The 21,965-nt window shown below is 40.3% G+C and overlaps 1 protein-coding gene and 1 pseudogene across 1 annotated transcript in view; both read right to left on the bottom strand.

Annotated features, from left to right (window-relative positions):
- ITPRID1 (ITPR interacting domain containing 1) overlaps nucleotides 1–21,965 on the bottom strand; it is a 134,592-nt gene that overhangs the window by 18,311 nt on the left and 94,316 nt on the right. The window lies entirely within an intron of this gene.
- LOC105942935 (heterogeneous nuclear ribonucleoprotein D-like) lies at nucleotides 1,851–6,671 on the bottom strand (annotated as a pseudogene).

Consider the following 21,965-nt stretch of genomic DNA (forward strand, 5'->3'; position numbering starts at 1 on the left):
TATTTCCTTTCTTTTTTTTTAATTTAGTTTTTGAGTCAATGGTTTCAGACCTGCTCCTGGCTGAATGCTCTGGGCTGCTTCGAGTTGTACTTAGGTAATCAGGTATTCCAGGGACTGGACCCTAGGTTCCTATATGCAAAGCATACATTCCAACTTTTTGAATCATTTCCTTAGCCCTTAAAAATATGTCTTGACTATCTAGCTATTAAACTATAAATATCTAGAAGCTGGGGTTGCACATATTTTAATATTCTGATGGAGTCATTGATTTTAGATGAAGGATGAGAAATCACCTAGCCAAAGGTGGCTATGATAGGTGATTAAAATAGGATACAAATACAAATATGCATCATTCATTATTTCCACACTCTCACACCTAATAGGAGGATGGGCATCTGGTAGAAGTAATTACAATAGGAACATTTCCAGGTCAAAACAAGTCAGTTCTGAAGCTGTCAGATCAAGACTGGGAGAACTTTAGCCTCATCACCTCCAGAGAGATTTTATTGAGCTGCTGCCATGTCAACTCTCCCACTGGTCTGCTCTACCAATTCATAACTAAATCTCTAAGGATATGTAAGTCAGGAAGCTAAAATTCATGGATACATCAGTCACCATGGCCGAAAACTCTGGAGTGCTCTTGGGAGGCAGGCAGCTGAGCACCAGCCCTGCTGAAGCCTCAGTATCTGCACCCACAATCTACCCCTGCAGCCATGCCAAGGATTCAAACTTCACTATTTCACTAATGGCCCCGATCATAGATTCTGAAATCTGGACACCTCCAAATTCAACAGTAAATTCCAGTAGGAACATATCTAATTAGAAGGAAAAGTAACATAGAAACCAACTAAACTCAACAAACACAATAACACAGAAGGCTCAATCTAGCAAAAAACAGTTTAGTAAATCCTCAGACAAGGGCTTAACAACCATGGTTCTTCCATATTGCCTTGACTTCTCAACCTACACTGCCATGGTTAGCCCCCACCCTCACCACCATGCACACACATACCAACATCTGATCATTCCAACTCTCCACCCTCACTTAGTGAAATTAGTTCTTAACCACAATTACTGCATGGGTTTGAAAAGCTCCTTTGAGACCTTTGTTTACCTGCCCTGCTGAAAGATGCTAACTTCTCAGTCCTACGACCCATCTGGAAAATTGGTGGCTAGATCTGAATTCAGATACTGACTTTCCTACTTGCTCACTGTATGCTGTAGACAAATAACTTAACTCCATCTTGAGACACGTCACGAGGACGATGAATATGGTAGGTAATAATAATACTTATGAGGTTGATGTAGGCAAGCAGACAGGGAAAAGCCCCCATAGCAATGGAATTCTTGGAAAGCAATAAAACCAATAGTCTTTTTTTTCACATAAGGAAATATTTATTTGAGGTTTAATATGAAATAAAAATTTGTATAGATACAAATCCACACCGAATCATAACACAGCAAAGGACAAAGTAAAATAATTGGCTGCTATAATAGTGGTCAGTTTTTCTTGTACTCTAGAAAGTCTTTAGAAAATAATCATCTTAAATCTGTTGATGACCAATCTTCGATGAAATGTTTCAAGATGGTTAATTTTTTTTCAAGATACCCCAAGAAATTTTTTAATTGACGCACCACTGGTTGATATCACTGAATATATGCTTTAGGAGTACAGATTCATGCTTCAAATGCATGTTACCATATCACACCTATCAACAAAGCACCAGTAACCATTCACCATAGTCAATCATATCCCCTTTTTCTCCTTTTCTTCATTCCTCTCCTCTCCTAGTCACCTCAGTGCAAGAAGGGTAATTTTAAGCATTGCCTGTCTTTCTCCATATTTTCATTTAGTGTGGCTTATAATTATTTTGGTGACTGCCACCCTGTACCCCTTGTGATACCTTACTGTAGGTGCTCTGCTGGACACTGTAGTCTGCATATCCCTGTCCATATCCATAGTTTCCATAGTTATACCCAAGTGTAGTCATATCCACCATAGCCACTATAGTTTTCTTTTATCCCAATTTTATTTTATTTTATAGTTGTTCACAATAATTTACTACATTCATTACTCCAACACCAATTCCACCAGCATTACACCTTCCCACCACCATAATTTCAAATTTTCCTACCACTACCCAAGCCTGCCCCTAAAGCAGGTCCTAATAAATAATTTATTTTCTGCTGCTTCTTATGAACTATGCGTTACAAATGATGCAAAAAAGTATCCTTAGAGAAAAATGTGTAAAGACTGTTGTATCTCACCCTGGAGCCATTAAGCCCTTGTCGAAGAGATTACTAACATGTTGTTACATGGTGAGCCTTGTGTGATAGTATTTATTTATTCTTTGGTCAAGATCGATTGCCTTCTACCTAACCCCATCAGATGTGGTGTGCTACTCTTGCCACATCAGTGGCGTAGAGTATGAAATAGCTTCAGGGATTCTAAAATTTTAAATAGGGTGATATACCTTGAGATGACTTTGGGGTCTGGAAGAACCACTATAGTTTTGATCACCATCATAGGCACTATTGTAACTTCCATATCATTCATCATAATTATTAAATTCTTGGTTCTAGCTGTGGCCCTGACCTCAGGAACAATGTCTAGCACCACTTCATTCACCAGCTGCAGCATGCCCTTTTGTTGTTGCTGTTGCTGCTTAAATACCTCTGTGGGTTGTGGAACTTTGATTTCACACTTCCCAGATCCAATTTTATGGTGTCCACTAATAATTTCTTAACTAATCCTTCAACTGTGTGATACAACAAAATCTTCTTCAACTCATTTGTTTTTGTGTCCATGGGAAGCTCAATATTTTTAATCTGTCCAAAGGCGCAAAATATTCTTTAATTTGTTCTTTAGAAGTATCTGGGATCAATCCACCCACAAAAACCTTTTGGGGAGAGCTCTTCTCCCTTTAATGCTTTGACTTTTTGGAGGATCAGTCAATTTTCCATCCAATTTGTGCTCTTTAACTTTAGCATCAATATCCAGTTTGAACTTTAACATCAAGATCCAAACTGGAACTTGAACACAAATATCCAGTTTGTGTTTCAGTTTCAAAACTTTATCAACACTAGCAGCATCTTTGAAAATCACAAATCCAAATCTTCTTGATCTTCCAGGGACTGAATCTGTATTAACTGTACAGTTTATAAATTCCCCAAATTGAGACAAATATTCAGTCAGATCTCTCTTGCTTGTATCCCAGCTCAAGCCTCCAATAAACACTTTCACATCAGCCTGCTGGTTCCCGGTCCCTCCGTGAATTTGCTGTACATGTTCATGTCCTCCATGGTGGTGGAATGGTCAGCCAATGATTGTTGGCATGCAGGTCCAGGGGCAGCAGCCTAATGTTTTATCTACACATTAACAATACTCGTTATATCCCACCATTTCATTGTAGTTCTGAAGTTGTTCCCTAACACACTTGCTTCCGTATTAGGGATCACTAGGATCACAGGCTTGTTGCAGCAGGGATCCCAAACCAGAGTGTTGCAGGATCACACCCAGCTCATGCAGTGATGCTGCGGACTGAATTCAAGGTCTCTTTGTCTACAAGGCTGGCACTCTACCACTGAGCCAATCCTGGGCTCTGGATTGTATCTGGGCATGGAGAGATCAGTGGCTCCATCCTTCAGACAGTGAATCTTCTTGGCTTCTAAGCAATTCTGTAGGTTTTCGTACATTGGCTTGTGTGATGTCCTTTTCTTTGTAATCAAGTAATATGTGTATCACCCATCTCTCTTCAGAACAGTCACTTCTCCAGTTTTCTTTAGTTGACTTAACAGATCCTGCACCCCTCCAAATTTCTTCTTGAAGAGAACAGCAAGTCCAGCTCCTGTGCAACAATCCTCACTGATACAATGGACTCAAGAGCCTGTGTGGGGGCATGCAAAAGATCTTTCACATGAGTGATTCTGCTTTCCCATGGGTCTTCATTAAGGCTTCGGGCTGAGCTATGGAACCGCTATCTCCCACTCCCATGCCGGAGTTGCTTCAGCTCTGAGGAAGGAGCAGAACCACTTAGGCAGCCCAAATGGGCCGTGTTCCCACTGTCCCGCCCTGCCTGCGGCCTAATGATGATAGCCAAACGGAAGCTCCCAGGTCGGAGCGCATGGCCACGAGCTGAGCGAGGCATTGAGCAAGGCGGGCCGTTCCACAAAGGTTCCGGGTCCAAGGTACCGGGCTAGCTGCTAGGAAAGCCTTTGACCATTAGAGGCCCCGTCCACAAGAAGGGCCCGGGTCGGGGAGCAGCAGGCGAGCCCCCATGAGGAGCAGTCTGAGTCGTGTTGCACCTAGAGCATGGAAACCAATAGTTTTTTTTTTCCCCTTCTTTTTGGGTCACACCCGGCAATGCACAGGGGTTACTCCTGGCTGTGCACTCAGGAATTACCCCAGGCGGTGCTCGGGGGACCATATGGGATGCTGGGGATCAAACCCCGGTCAGCCGAGTGTAAGGCAAATGCTCTACCCACTGTGCTATTACCCCAGCCCCTGAAACCAATATTTTTGAGGCCGCAAAAAAACCTACCTTGCAGATGCAGAAACTAAGGCCTGATAAGAATTCACTTGTTACCAACAGACCCAGAGAAGGCTGGACTGGGAGAGAAGCTCCAACAGGAACAAAGGTCAAAGAAAGGAATTTCAAACACCGTCAACTATTCCCAACTCTACCGCTTTGGCAGTCACCCTAGCAACGGACTCTAGCTAGAATCCCCACGTAGTGTAGCTTGGGAAAAACCTTACAAGAGTCAACTTGAAAAAAGGAACTGCATGCATATGCTGCCTGAGCCCATTTGCTATTTGTGTCCATGTGGCCAAGCACATGTGGTGCCCAAGCACACGTACTACCCTCATCTCCTCTCTTAAGATATGTTCACAATATTTCTTGAGCACTTTACTCTCTCTCCCTCTCTTTCCCTTCTTCTTTTCCTCAAAAAACCTCCAAATCTGGTTTTACTTCATTGCTTGTTCACTTCTGAAATTCTTTTCTGTGAGAAAGACAAGGATCTGTGAAGCCTGGGTAAGGCTTAGGACTGGCTTTATTTTCCTGCAAAGAGGAAATGTAAGGAAATCCCTCTTCCTTACTCCAGCCTGAGTCCATCCCCACCCTCACCCCCCAAATCAGGTGGTGTGAAATAACTCCCAGGCCAAGAAGGTCAAGTGGGCGTCAGGTGTGACTTGACAGCCACCTAGTTGGACTGGTGAGGCTCTAACCTGTGCTGTGTAGGGATTTATTACAGACTTTATCAGCCCTAGCCTTCCCAGCTGTGACAGAGGTGGATCTAGAGAAAATGATCCTCTCTCTCTTCCTCATATAAGACATGTGTTGGGACCCAGATGAAAATAATATATAATAATCTACCTATCTATGTCATTATGAAGACCTTACATATAAAAGATGCTATCATCATGTTTGCTGCCAAAAATATTAGTACTTCTATGACCACCCAAGCATTATTGATATCAATATTAAATATTAGTGAGAAGCACTGTCTGTAGCACTGTAGCACTGTTGTCCCGTTGTTCATTGATATGCTCGAGCAGGCACCAGTAACGTCTCCATTGTGAGACTTGTTACTGTTTTGGGCATATCGAATATGCCACGGGTAGCTTGCCAGGCTCTGCCGTGCGGGAGAGATTCTCTTCGGTAGTTTGCCGGGATCTCTGAGAGGGATGGAGGAATCAACCCGGGTCGGCTGTGTGCAAGGCATCTATGCCCTACCTACTGTGCTATCGCTCCATAAATATTAATACTAATATGTATTAGAAATAACCTTTTCAGCACAAATGTCCTTACAAAGTTAGATTTTGCCTTTCCTGTTCATTGGACTCTAGAATGTGAAGGGATCTAATTGTAACATCTGCCCTCCCACTGATTGCCAGGGCTCAGCCTCCATTGTGTCTGTCTGCTCAGGCAGGTGTACCTTTCCTCCATCTCTGGTTCCCATGTGTCCCTCCTGGAGTCCAGGAGCTGTGTGCTCAGAGGAAGAGGACTGGAAGAGGACGTTCTTCATAAATAGAAATGGACCATTCTTCACTGAGGTCATCTGAGTAGCTGCAGTCCTTTAAAGAATCTGCACACAAGCCCTCAAGGGACAATTACGTGGAAACGCCAGGGCAGGGCTGTTGGTCTACCGGCTCCTGAAAGCCTTTCTGCCTGGGAAGAGATGCCTCGGGCACTATGTCCTAACCATCACCAGGTGGCAGCATTACACAGACACAGAGGAGAGCGGACTCTTGAATGGCTGAGATTAGTTTAAAAAGTCCACCTAAGGCGCTGCTTTCCTGAGCTGAGTTGGGAACAAAAGCTTTTGAATCTGAGGTTTCATACTTGGTGTTGTCTGAGTTCCTAGTGGCTCAAAGAAAAAAGTAAATAAAACAAAGACTATGGAATTGAAATATAAAAGAAGGGAGAGAAAAAAAAGAATCCTTAAGGGGAGTGACATATGTATTGGTGCTATGTTCCCCCTTTATCCCCCAAAAAATGCTCAGCCTTTGACTGGAGTCCACCGTCTTCATAAATACATTCTTTGTTCTTCATTACCTGTTTATGTGCCAATTTCCTCTCTATTCTGTCCCCTGTGGTAGAAAATTCTGGTGTAGCACTGTGGTAAAAGCTGAATTGCAGGAGAAAATTATCTTCAAATTTCATGGACATCACCGAGTATACAAATTCAGATGCCCTTAGGAGCTGGCCAGATAGCAAAAGTATAAGGAACAGCAAGGTTTCAAAACAATAGGAACAGTATGGACTGTTTAGACTTGGGTTTGTGTGTTTCTCCAAAGGCATTCAAAAATTCATCTTAAAGATTTCATGAAACAGACAAAACCCCTCTGAGTCAATGAATCCATGGGTTCCTAGGTTTGAAACCAGATGGCATCATTTACCATCCAATACAGGAATGCTTCTGGAACATTTTTTACAGATGTCTATCAAACTAGAGCTTCCAACTTACTATGTCATTGTCATCCAGGGCAGTTTGTATCTTTTAGAAAAGGGTTCCTCATATTAAGTCAAATTTACTTTAGCATTTTTCATTTGTTGGTCATAGTCCAGCTGCATAGATTCACATGTCTAAACCATTTACCTCAAGACAACCCTCTTGCATTTACCAAGCCTTTTCTACTTGGCTTAAATTTCCTCAGATCACTTACGACAGCCTTCACAACGTAACTTTCCCACAATATTTGTATCTTGTATTTTTAAGAAAGATCTCACTTAATTTTATTTGCTGTTAAGAGATGAAGCCCCATGATCAAGAGATGGTCACCATTGAACAGAGGACTGCTTTTTCCCACCTCTGGATTTTTCCACTTCTATACGCAAGGTGTGTATGTTGGAATATGTGTCTGGTGCTGGGTTACATCAAGATCAATCTCTGTTTGCCATAGTGAAATAAATGACTTGAAATAAATAAATTATTGAAAGAATTATTTTTTCTTATAGAATTTTATCTAGATAACTTGGGACCATAGTTGTATACTGTCATGGGCAATTTCAATGTCTTTCTAAAATTTCTTTGTGTTTTTTTTAATTAAAAAATTTTGTAATTGAGGTTCTGTGATTTATACTATTAATGAAGTTTTTATGCACATAATTCCAACATCATAGTCATACCAGTGTACCGACCTCCCTCCCCCAAAGGCCCAATGCTCCTTTGCTCCTTCCTTTCAACCCCACTGCCCACCCCAATGATACAGAGTTTCATTGACAGGCAACACTTTAGTCATAGCCTTGAAACCAGGTCTATAAGAAGCATTAAAGGAGTTTCTTTGGAAGACAAAACAAACTTATCAGCACTTTGCCCATTGAGTATTTATTTAAATTTTTATGGGTTTTTTAGTTAATAAAAATTTTCAGTAAACCACCTTTTTCTTTGTGAGAAACATTTACTCTCTATATAACTATTTTGATAAAATATGCATTTGATTTCATTTAAAATTTTTTTTTTGCTTTTTGGGACACACCCAGTGATGCTCAGGGGTTACTCCTGGCTTTGCACTCAGGAATTACTCCTGGCAGTGCTTGGGGGACCATATGGGATGCCGGGGATCGAACCCGGGTTGGTCGCGTGCGAGGCAAATGCCCTACCCGCTGTGCTATCGCTCCGGCCCCTCATTTTAAATTTTATATTGTCTATTTGTAACTGTGATTGATGTAGTAAATACGTAACATACTTGATGTGAATCCTCCCTCTTGTTATGAAAATAGATATCACTAATAATCCATGACAGTCATTTCTGCTGAGCTAGATCTCAGTCTCAGAATATCTCTCAGTTTAATATGATTGATGGCCAGTAGTAATCAATGAGGACTGGAAATCAAGTTATATTCTATTTTTATCCTACTGTTGTCATAATAAGGACTATATTACACAAGGACTATATTAAATAATAAGGACTATATTACATATATTACATTTGAGAAAACCTAATTTGAAATGCATCCTAAATAGCTTCCTCAGACACTTTGAATTAAAGGATATAATATTAAAAAATTAGCACATCATAAACAAAAAATTTCTGACAGTCAATATTGGTATATCACTGTATCATTGTCATCCCGTTGTTTGTCGATTTACTCAAGCAGAAACCAGTAACGTGTCTTTTCCTCTCAGCCCTGAGATTTTAGCAGCCTCTTCTTACTCATCTTTCCCAACAACTGGAAGCTCTTTCAGGGTCAGGGAAATGAGACCTATCATTACTGGTTTTGGCATATTGAATACACTCGGTTTTGGCAGTAATGTGATTAATTTTAATGCTTTTTTTTTCCAACTGTATCTCATCTTTTTGTGATTTTTTTTTCTTTTTTGGTCACACCCAGTGTTGCTCAGGGGTTACTCCTGGCTCTGCACTGAGTAATTACTCCTGGCGGTGCTTGGGTGACCCAGGTGGACCCCGTGCAGGTAGCCCTACATGTTGTGCTATCACTCTGGCCCCTCCTTTACTATTTGTATGCATAGTACATACTGAAATTTAACTGTTAGTAACTTAAAAAAAATTAAAACCTATTTAAAAATATCAATGAGTTAACTATCTACTGAAATTAACCAGTCATTTGTTTTCAGTATTTGTCACCAACTTTGTTTTCCTCTACAATCAGTTTTCTGTGATGTGAGCTAGGATTTTTAGATCAATAATGTTGTTAAATTATTTTCTTTCATGATCCTTCTTCTTAAGAACATTTCATGATATTTGCATTATATCTGTATTAACTATAATTCCTTAGAATTTGCCTTGTCCATCCTCTTAAATTGGACTTCTTCATTCATTAGGCTGTACACATCTTTGGTGTTTAGATTTAAGAAAGAAAACAGGAGTATTCTGCTTTCTGATATTTTGTACACTTAAGAATTTTTTCATACATGTGCAAAAACTCAAAAGGTTATAGAATTATTGAGTTATAAAATTTCCACTTTAAAATGCAACTAATGTATTTCCACTATTTCCTAACTCTTAATTAGAGAAAGATATTTGTTGAGAGCTAGTGAACATGAAAACCCTTCTTTCTTGGTCCCATATTCTAACCATTGTATTTTAAATTCACTAATTCACATTGCTGCTTCTGCCACCTTTTCACACAATTTTTTTTTTGCCTTGAGAAAATATTTAACATTCCTTAATAATCACTGAAAACGACACATGGGGCGATACATTAAGAAGGAATGCTTTAATAATATCTCCTTTTGCTCCCGTTGCAGTGTTCAGAGGTCCTTATACAGTGCCTGGATCAAACCAAGGCCAGTCGCATGTAAGACAAGCTCCTTAATCCCTGTACTATCTCTCTGCCCCTTCACTGCATCTTTATTTTTTTATTTTTTAAATTTTTTATTATTTTTATTTTTTTTAATTTATTTTATTGAATCACCATGTGGAAACTTACAAAGTTCTCAGGCTTATGTCTCAGTTATACAATACTCAAACACCCATCCCTTCACCCGTGCCCACACTCCACCACCAAAGACCCCAGTCTACCTCCCAACACCCGCCTTCCCCACCCCCATCCCCGCCTGTGTAATTGATAAATTTAACTTCATTTTCTCTTTACCTTGATTACTTTCCATAGTTCAACACAAAACTCACTATTGTTGGAATCTTCCCCCAAGAAAGACAGCCCTGCTGCCAATGAAGCATTTGATAATTAGTTTTCCATAGCTGAGACTGGGGAGATATGAAGTCCCACTGTTTGAAGTACATAGAATTTTTCCCCCTTATTCCCACACCACCAAGTTCATGCCTGCTTAATAAATAGTCCTCATAATATGGCTGACACCACACCACCCGACAAGAAAAAGAGATATTTCCCGTCCTCGGCCGGCATGGGGTTATGGCTTAGTTCACAGTCTAGTGACATGGCTGCAAGCAGTTTCTGGAACCAAAAGTAGTTAGTTCCTCAGGATTCTGATTGATCTGCAGCAACATGGCCGCACAAAAGTGTGGTCACCCGGGTCGAATCTCAGCAGAGCATGCGCTGGTATCGGCCCGAAACTCCCTAAGTGTCCTGCTGTTCCAAGTACATAATTTTTTTCCCCCTCCACTTCCTGCTCCGCTAAGTTCGTGCCTGCTTAATAGACCTCATAATATGGTGGCTATCGCTTAGTTTACAGTCCAGAGGAATGGCTGCTACTTTGATTACCTTCAATATTTCAATAAAAACCCAGTATTATTGTTTGGAGTTTCCCCCCACAGTCAGACCTGCCGTGGCCTCGTGGTTTTGAATTTCTGTATGAAGTCCAGGGAAAATTCTGCCAGAAATTACATCACTGCAAGCTTTTACTCCCCTTTTTTGGTGCTCATAAGATGGAAAAGCCTAGAGAGAGAGACCCTTTCCCGTTGTCGCAGCCTGGGGTAAACTTCCAGTTCACGGTCTGGGGGTATTTCAGTGGGCTGCTGGTGTCCAAAGTAGTTCATTTGGGCCCCTCGATCTTGCTCGAGTAGCAGCAGCGGCAGAAAGCTCACTGCATCTTTTAAATTCTAATTAAACTCTTATTAATTTTTTAAACTAAAAAGGAGTTTGGGGATCTTACAAACCTAAATTTACACTTGTTTTCTGGGCAGATGTGTAGAGCATTGAGACACTTTCTTTCATATCTGTCATATTTAATCATTTATATCCCTATGTCCTGTTTATTTTGATAATTCTCTAAAGCATAGCTACCCATATGTACCATGATACATTTTTTATTTGTATCTTCAAGTCATTTTAAATTCTTTTAAAAAGAGGACTATGGGCTAGTTATATATTAGGAAAAAAATAAGAAAAATTTACACACACACATATATGTGGTGTATTCATATCCCAAATACAGTAAAAGATATATACATGCCTCTCCAAGAGCCTGGCAAGCTACGGAGAGTATGCCGCACGCACCCGTAGCAAGCTACCCGTGGCATATTCAATATGCCAAAACCAGTAATGATAGGTCTCATTTCCCTGACCCTGAAAGAGCCTCCAATCGTTGGGAAAGACTAGTAAGGGAGGCTGCTAAAATCTCAGGGCTGAGTTTAATAGAGACGTTACTGGGGCCCACTTGAGTAAATCAATGAATGGGATGACAGTGATACAGTGATATATATATACATATATATATGTGTGTGTATGTATATATATATACACACACATATATATGTGTACATATACACATATATACTGCCCAAAGTAGAAACAATTCACAAGGCATACCTCCTAAGCAATGAAATACAATACTTATTTATTTATCTTGACTTTTGGGTCACACTTGGCAGGGATTACTCCTGCTTCTGAGCTCAGGGATCACTCCTGGTGGGCTCTGGGGATCATATGGCATCGGGCGGGGGTGGGGGGTGGCTGTGAAGGCAAGCATCCTACCCGCTAAACTCTAGCTCCACCTCTGAAATAAAATATTCTTAAAGGTGATAATTAGTCACACTCTAGGGGGAAAAAAAGAGACTCGTATATTCATTCACACCACAAATATTTATCAATTGAGTATATACTAGGAAAGTCACTAGATTTAGAGGTAAATATGGTGAATGGAAATGTACCTTTTCTCTCCAAAATGTTGACCCTCAAAACATTTTTGAGACTTAGTTCTGAGAACATTGGTAACCCTTACAAAGAATAAAACTGTTTTGTACCAAGATTTAAAATTAGATTCCTTCATCTGGGTTTCAGCAGCACTGATTCCTCCTTGATAGCACGGTTTTCACTAGTATGAAAACTGTTTTGATTCAATACTGAAATCTATTCTGAAGAGAAATCTTAAATATCTCCTACAGGAAAAAAAATTAAATCAAGATATTCTATCTTTGTGATATTCATGGTAACAAAGGGAAACAGCAGAGTGAAAGGAGAGTTGGCATGGCTCTATACAAAAGTATGTTAGAAATACATATTTTCCCTTTAATCATTCAATTAGGATAGCAGTTTAAAATGTCATTAATTGTAGTGATTGGAGTGTAAGTTCATACCCACACTTTCCTTTTTTGAGACTGGGGTACTTCCAAGTAGTACTTAAGGGTCCCAGGGGCCACCTAGTGATACTCAGCCTGTTGGCTCAGTGCTAAGCCTCCAGAGGTGCTGAGAATTAACCCCTCAGTCCCCCAGTGTTAGCTGTACTACCAAACTTCAGGGATGATTGTGGCTACAAGGTGGTTTTAAACAGACTTTGCCAAAGGAGTTGATGTTTATTGCCAACAAGAATTTTATTATGTCTTGTCACTGTCACACACACTATAATTCTTTGGTTTATATGATGTTAGGATTCTTTTTTTTTCCTGGACTTTGCTTTTATGAAAGAAAAACCAGAAGTTGCATGCACAGTAACAGATTTTGAGGCTAAATTCTTCTTTTTTCCCTCTTGGTAGAACATGTTTTTGCCAAGTTTGCAACCCACTTGAACTTCTGTCTGTTCTTTGATTTGGGAACCAACTTGGACATCTTTTAACATTGGAAAAAAATCACAAGTTTACCCAGAGATTAAGAAGCTTTAAAAAATTTACTTAAGATTTTTGTCATCACCAGAGATCTATACATTGATTTATTTTATTTAATTAAAATTTTTAATTGAATCATAAGATCTATACACTAAAAATAAGACTTACATCTAGGGTAGCTGTATCTAAAATATGTTGTCTTAATTTGAGGTGAGATAATCTTATTTTGATTAAGCATTTGTAAATTTAAAGATTTTTAAAAAGATATTTCAGGGGTTTAAGTGATAGTACAGCAGGTAAGGTGCTTGTTTGCCTTGCACACAGCCAATCCAGGCTCAATCCCTGGCACTCCATACGGTCCCCTGAACCTGTCCAGAGTTATCCCTTAGCCCTTCAAGGTGTGGCCCAAAATAACAGTAACAGCATTAAAAACCCCAAATCAAACAAAAAAAGAAACTGGAAAAGGTATGAGTAGGAAAGCCCATTCTTATTTTTTAACCGCTAAAGAAGATCCCACTTTATTTACATATCTACCTCATCCCTTGTTTCCTTAACATACATATGTTTTAGTGTTTGCTACATGCCAGGCACTAAGGTAAATTCTGGAAATTGAAGAGAAATAAAACAATATTACTGCCATCAAAATGCTATGGTATTGTGAATTATCTGCTTAAACTTAGCTTTATACATATGGTTTAAGCAAAGAATAAGTTTGTAAAAAATGTTACATTGAGAAATAGCTAGTCATAAAATAGTCAGAATTATGAGATTCAGGAAGGAGATGACTAGGTATGGAGTTGTCACAAATCATGGTGGGATTCGGGAACAAACCACTAATGTATAAAGCCTTTCTTAGATATAAAGCGTGAGAGTAAGATTAAATGTCCATTTAAACTTCCATCTCATAATGACAGAAACATGATTGCCTGAAAATAATAACCCACCTCCTAATATTTTGCCTTGAGTATGTATATTGGTTCAATAGAACCCACTAGTCCAGGGAGGCAGGAGAAGGATATCTTCTGTGTATTTACAGAAAAGGCAAGCGAGACATGCCAGAGAAAATTTCAAGAGATTAATAACTATGATCAATGCAGATTAGATGTAATATGCATATAGTTTCAGAACTAGAAGAAAAAGTTCAATAAGGAGCCAGTAAGGAGAGATTAGAGGGGTCTCCTTTCAGATAAACTATAAAATTGGCTATTAACAGAGTGAATTTGAAAACAATTTGGGTTACCCCATCCATCCCGCAGGACAGAGGTCATAGACATCTGATCCATTCTGGCTTCATATGGAACAAAGTTGGCCTCAGTGAAGCATGTTTAGAGTAAGTTACTATCTGTCTGCTCTTTGTCTGTGGAATGAGTAGGGCATGCTGTTTTGGCGAACTGTAGTTTCTTCTAGAACCAACCCTTGGCAGTTGGGTGAACTTGGGTTTGTTCCTTGATTTTTCATATACCTTGGTTTTCTCCTTAACAAATTAGAAATCATTGTAGATAAGTTTGAATACTCCACTATATCTTGGGGGTTCTACAGAGTGACCTGTTTAAGGAAGGGACACTTGTGGCATCTTGTGCTTGGCCTATTTTTATTCATAGAAGTTCATAGAAGTTCAGAGTCTTCTATTTTTGTGGCAGTGGAGGCTGTCGAGGAGGTTGTGGGCCACACTTGGCTGTGCTCAGGGTTTACTCTTGGTTCTCTGCTCAGGATCATTCTGAATAGTGCTTCAGAGGGCAACATATGGGTGAACAGCAGGCAAGACAAATGTCTTCATATGGGGGCTGGAGCGATAGCACAGTGGGTAGAGCATTTGCCTTGCACACAGCCAACCTGGGTTTGATTCCTCCATCCCTCTCAGAGAGCCCAGCAAGCTACCGAGAGTATCCCACCCGCATGGGAGAGCTTGGCAAGCTACCCGTGGCATATTTGATATGCCAAAACCAGTAACAACAAGTCTCACAATGAAGACGTTATTGGTGTCCGCTTGAGCAAATAGATGAGTAATGGGGCGACAGTGCTACTTTCTTTATGGACTGGAGCAATAGCACAGTGAGTAGGGCATTTGCCTTGCATGCAACCGACCTGGGTTCGATTCCTTTGTCCCACTCTGAGAGCCCGGCAAGCTACCGAGAGTATCCCGCCTGCATGGCAGAGCTTGACAAGCTACCTGTAGCGTAATCGATATGCCAAAAACAGTAACAACAAGTCTCACAATGGAGATGTTTCTGGTGCCCACTGGAGCAAATCCATGAACAATGGGAGGACAGTGCTACAGTAATACCTTCTTTATAGAGAAGGGCCGCTGTGGATGTGGCTCAGTGGAAAAGTGCTTGCCTTGCATGCATGACACTAAACTCATCATCGAGTGCCAACCGCAGGACTGTAAGTATGATCCTAAGCACCTGATAACTCAGTGTCTAAGTAAAAAAGTGTTCTAGGGACCAAGCATGTGATGCATGGCATCTCGACAATACAACAACAAAGGGAAGGAAAAAAGTTTAAATGACTCCCTGAAAGCATTTAGGCTTGAGACTAAGCTCCAGATCACTAAAGAGACTCCTGTACTTTGATTTTATTGATCAAAACTTTTATGAAACCTGCACCAACTGCAACATTCAGTATTCTCTGCTATAAAAAGTTAATCAATAGCATGTTTGACAGAAGAAAAGGACTTGAAAAGACTTCCCCACAAGAAAACAGAAACTTGCCCTCCTTTGATATTCATGAATAGACCAAATTCCTTGTTCTGTAGAGGGAAGATGGATGAGATTGGATGGAGACTGGAGAGTTAAACATAGAGTACAGGTCTAGAGAAATGCTTATACCTTTGAGCTCATGGGTTTTGCTTTTGCAATTATAGTATCAAGAGAACAGAGCAACTTTCTAAGGGCTTATGAGTCAAAGAAGAATTATTTCTTTTACAGCTTTCCTTCCTCACCTTCAATGATACAACTACAAAAGTGTGAGGAGTCTAAAATTTCTCGACCCCTACCTGTTGATAAGCAAGCTTGTGAAATTCTGTCCCCACCATTTTCCTGGCTGCAAATAAAAAAGATCTGCATTTTCCTGCTGAGATTTGTAATAACAGAATTAACTTGATGTACCATTCTTTTAAAATGTTAAAACACTATTCAAATACTTTGTTTGGGGCCACATCTGGTAGTGCTCAAGCATGGTTTACTCCCGGCTCTTTGTTCAGATCACTTTTGTCAGTGTTTAGGAACTATATGTGTGTGGTACTGGGGAAAAAACCCTAATAGTCCATGCGAAACAAGTGCAAGCCAAGTGTGTTCCTTACTCTAAGTGCTTCTTTCTAGCTCTATTCTTCAAATATTGTGTCATCATTGTCTCAAACAAATTTTTGTACCCATTTTAGCTGGTATTCCTAAAGTAATACAGGATTCCCTAAGGGTATCATAAAAAAACTAGAAAATTATAAAATAGTATAGACATTTTTTCTTTTAAAAATAGGACATTGACAGCCTTTTTGGAAAAAATATGGGCATTCCTCAAAAAAACTAGAAATTGAGCTTCCTTATTACCCAGCAATACCTCTTCTGGGTATATATCCTGAAGGTGCGAAAAAGAACAGTAGAAATGACATCTGCACCTTTATGATCATTGCAGCACTGTTCACAATAGCCAAAATCTAGAAACTACCCCAGTGTCTCATATGTGGAATATAAAATAATATCAAAACAACAATGAGATATCATCTCACACCACAAAGACTGGCACACATTCAAAAGAACAAAAGCAACCAGTGCTGGCGTGGATGTGGAGAAAAAGAGATGCTCTTTCACTGATGGTAGGAATATGACTGGTCCAGCCTTTCTGGAAAACAATATGGACAGTTTTTCAAAAACTAGAAATTGAGCTTCCATATGACCTCGCAATACCACTTCTGGGAATATATCCCAAGGATGCAAAAAAGCACAGTAGAAATGACATCTGTACCTATATATTCATGCAGCACTGTTCACAATAGCCAAAATCTGGAAACAACCCGAGTGCCCTAAAACAGATGACTGGTTAAAGAAACTTTGGTACATCTACACACTGGAATACTATGCAGCTGTTAGGAAAGATGAAGTCATGAAATTTGCTTATAAATGGATGGACATGGAGAGTGTTGTGCGAAGTAAATGAGTCAGAAATAGAGGGACAGACATAGAGGGACTGCACTCCTTTGTGGAGTATAAAATAACAGCACATGAGGCTGACACCCAAGGAGTAGATACAAGGGCCAGGAGGATTGTACCATAGCTGGAAGACTGCTTCATGAGTGGAGGGGAGAAGGCAGATGGAATATAGACTGGATCACTAAGAAAATGATGGCTGGAGGAATCAGCTGGGATGGGAGATGCATGCTGAAAGTAGATAATGGACCAAACATGATGACCTCTCAGTGTCTGTGTTACAAGCCATAATGCCCAAAAGTAGAGAGAGAGTATGGGGAATATTGTCTGCCATGGAGGCAGGAGGAAAGGTGGGAAAGGGTGGGTATACCGAGGATATCAGTGGTGGGGAATGTGCACTGGTGAAGGGATGGGTGTTGGATCACTGTATGATTGAAACTCAAACATGAAAGCTTGTAACTGTGTCTCCCGATGATTCAATAAAACAAAATAAAACTAAACTAAACTAAACAAAAACAACCCCAGTGCCTGAGAACAGACAATGGTTAAAGAAACTATGGTACATCTACACAATAGAATAACATGCAGCTGCTAGGAAAGATGAAGTCATGAAATTTGCTTATAAGTGGATGGACATGAAGAGCATCATGCTAAGTGAAATGAACAAGAAAGAGAAGTACAGACATTGAATGACTACATTCATTTGTGGAATATAAAATAACATAATATGAGACTAACACCTTAGGACAGTAGAGACAGGGTACAGGAAGAGTGCTCCTCTTGGAAGTTGGAAGTCTGCCTCATGAGCTGGGGAAGAAGGCAGCTGGGATAGAGAAGGGATCACTAAGTCAATGAGGTTGGAGGGATCGCTCAGGATGGGAGATGTGTGCTGAACGTGGATAAAGGACCAAACGTGATGGTCTCTCAGTATCTGTATTGCAAACCATGGTACCCAAGAGTAGACAGAGAGTAAGAAGATAGGTGCCTCCCAAAGAGGCAGGGGTGGGATGGGGTTGGGATGGGGTAGGGGTGGCGGGAGGGATACTGGGGACATTGTTGTTGGAAAATGTACACTGGTGTGGGAAGGGTATTCTATCATTGTATGACTAAAACTCAATCATGAAAGCTTTGTAACTATCTCACAGTGGTTCAATAAAAAAATAAATTGGACATTGAATTGTTTAGAAGGTAAGATATATGTCTAAAAACTTGTGAGCTTGGGAATAACTTAGGTAGAGCTATCAGCACATGTGAAGCATTGAGTTTAATTCTGGGTACTACTTCAGATGCTTGCGCATGACGCCAGAACCTCTGCTCTTTAGGATTCGAGGTACCACATCAAAGTGTTTGATCTCTGGTACATTACAATGAAATGTGTGTGAGTACCACAGCTAAAATTGTGAAAGCTCTACCATCTAAATATATGGACCCTTGTGAGCACTGCAACCAAAATGTGTAAGAGCACGTTTTGCAACTAAAGTGTGACCATGAGTTATAACAGCAACAAAATGGGAAGGGAAAGAAAACATTTAAATGATTTTTGAAAGAAGGTAACATGAATGGTGGAGACCACCATTCAACCCAAAATGTACTTTATCTGAAATTGTTTTGTCTCAGTCTGTCATTTCCAGTTAAAATTAAACTTTTTTCACAAAAAGAGTAAGATGGCTTTGATTTCATGCATATATATTTTATTTTAATTAAACTATTGGGGATATTTGGTTATGATTGTTACTATCTCAATGTCCCTGTTGTTTAACTTAGAAATACTTAATACCTTTGGCGATCTAAAATTTAAGACTAATTTTATTATGTTATCCATGAAATACTTGATATTGAGAAACTCATTTACATTAATCACCTTCTCTGCAAAGGTCTATCACTTTTTAATCGCCAGTGTCATCTCTATTCTAATTAGAGCAGTACTTCAAATCTACTGAGGTTATAGGAATAATAATAGGATATTCCCTTCACCAGATTTCTCTTCCTGTAAGATGTCAACTGCTTTCAAAATTGAACAAGTCAATGGGCGAACTGTACTGGGAAGAGCTCACCTACCATTAACATGCAACATCTCCAGAGTAACTCCTTCCAGCTGTTTAGCACCTCACAGAGGTGCTTGGGGGCACTTGGTTAAAAAGGATGAAGAATGTCACTTGGAATATAAGCAGCAGGGGGGTTGAGGAACAGAGATATAATTATCTAGATGGGAACATGACCAGGACAACCACCCTGTGCCCTCCAGTCACCAAGATTAAAATAATTCCTTTTCTAAGTAGGGTACTCAGGTTTAGAAAGGCAAAAATGTAGGCAGGAGAGGTTTAGGAATCTGACAATAGTTCCAAAGAAAAGCTAACTTTCTTACACTGCCAACCTATGAAATTTAGAAAAGTCTTGGTCTTATTTTGTTTTTGTTCCATTTTCTTGTGTTTAATCCTTATGCTATTTCTTGCTTTGGGCATAGAGAAAATCGGGGGGTAGGGGGAAGCCTTAAAAAACCAATTCCCAACTATTTGGGGAGTCTACGTCTGATTTAAGGTACTAGATATTTTCTAACTTAAAATAGCAGATAGTGCCTGTGGAATCAATGAGCTGATGAAAGAATTGGGTTCTTTTGTTAGTGTGTAAAAGAGCTTGTCAAAAATCATATTATCTTTTTCTCTTCATAGTTTCTCTCCAGTCTCTTATTGTTTTTGCTGGGAGTATGTGTGACTAAATCATTTTAATACATATATCCTCCAACAATTTCGTTCTGGGAAACCCAGTAGAAGATAATATAAGGATGGTATAACTTAACCTTTTTTATTTAAAAAATACCTAATTATTGAACACCACATGCCCAGTGTATAAATATTCATCAGAAGGTCCTAAAGGGATAGCTCAAATATAGCACGGTAGCACTGTCCTCCCATTATTCATCGATTTGCTCGAGCAGGCACCAGTAACGTTTCCATAGTGAGACTTGTTGTTACTGTTTTTGGCATACCGGATACACCACGGTAGCTTCCCAGGCTCTGCGTGTGGGTGGGATACTCTCAGTAGCTTGTCGGGCTCTCCGAGAGGGATGGAGGAATGGATCCTGGGTCGGCCACATGCAAGGCAAATGCCCTACCCATTGTGTTATAGCTCCTGGAGCCAAAATATAACACATGAAAATTATGTGGGATACACACACAGTAAGAGTAGTAAGTTAGTAAGTGGCCAAACCAACAGAATGGGAGAGTTGGTCCACAGAATTGAGCTTACCTAGGAAGGAAAAGGTGTGGATGGGTAAAGGATGGATGGGAACGGTCCCTGGAATGTTGGTGGAGGGAAGTGGGCCTTTTAGTAGTGGGTGTATCATTTGTATCACTTTAACCCCATTGATCTTCAATTTGCTCAAGCGGGTGCCAGTAATGTCTCCATTCATCCCTGTCGTGTGCTAGTGTAGCCCAATGGTATCTGCTCTCTCCAGGAACACAAAGAGCCTCAAACTGTTCATTCAGGATTTTGATGAAGAAATCTGACCATCTTGTAGGTGGGGAGTCACATGGTCTTTTGACGTCCTGTGGAATCCAGTTGGTAACAGCTCTAGTCCAGTGGTCATCCGGCCCATCAGATTTTTGATGCCTTGGTAAAAGAGACAGTGTCCCTGATTCTTGATCATCAATGGAGGTCAGAACTCTGGATTACTTCTCTCACTTGAGTGAAACATGATATTCCAAGCATAGCTCTTTCCATTCCTCTTTGGGATACCCTAATACCATTCTCATCCTGTTTTCATAGGGCCCAGGTCTCTGAGGTGTATGTTAGTGTAGGAGGAATGGTGGAGTCGAAAAGGTGTGCCCAGAGATGGAGGTTCTTCATACTCTTAACCACTTCTTCGATGCTCTTGAAGGCATTTCGTGCTGCTCTCTTCCTCCTGTGCAGTTCTGGCACCAAGTCATTCCTCATGTTGAGTTCTCGAACCAGGTACACATAGCTGCTGCATTTGGAGATATTCATTCTGTTGAGAACAAATAGAACATCAAAGACTAGTTCATTCTTCATGAACATAGTTTTGGTGAGATTCAGCTGCAATCTGAACTTTCCACACTTGCAGTCGAAGTCGGCCATCATTTGTGAGGCTTGGCTAATGTTTGGTGTTATGAGAACGATGTCATCAGAGAAGTGGAGGTGATGTAGTTGCTGACTGTCTATCTTCACTCCCATTCTTTCCCATACCAGTTGTTGCATGATGTTCTCGAGGGTGGCACTGAAGAGTTTCTGTGAAATGTTATCACCCTGCTGAACCCCTCTCTTTATGTCAATGATCACTTCCTTGTAGAATGGTGAGATCCTGGTGGTGAATTCATAATAGAGCTCATGGAAGATCCTGATGTACTGAGTTAGAACACCCTGTTTGGCTAGGGCTTTGATGACTACTTCAGTCTCAAAAGAATCAAAGGCCTTTTTTAAATCGATGAATGTTAGACAGAGCAGCATCTTGAACTCTCTCGAAACTTCAATGAACTTGATTACCGTGAGGATATGGTCGATCATGCTGAATCCTTTTTGGAACCCAGCTTGCTCACATGGTTGTCCTTCGTCTAGTGTTCTGCCTATTCTATTCAGGATGACTTGAGTGAACAACTTGTAGACGATGGACAACAGGCAGATTGGGTGATAGCTGCCGATGTTGTGGATGTCTCCCTTCTTGTACAACAGAACATTCCTGCTGGTTTTCCATTGGGACGGAACCTTGCATATGAACAGGTATTGTGTGAAGAGCTGAGCCAGTGTATTGACGAGTACTGGAGGCAGATTCTTTAGGTGTTCGGATCTGACCTTGACTGGACCGGGTCTGTATGAGTCTTTACTGATGAAATGGCATGTTGGATTTTGGAAGGGAGGATGTTGGACATGACATATCCATC

This window comes from Sorex araneus, chromosome 1, assembly GCF_027595985.1.
Source record: "Sorex araneus isolate mSorAra2 chromosome 1, mSorAra2.pri, whole genome shotgun sequence".
NCBI classification, from domain to species: domain Eukaryota; kingdom Metazoa; phylum Chordata; class Mammalia; order Eulipotyphla; family Soricidae; genus Sorex; species Sorex araneus.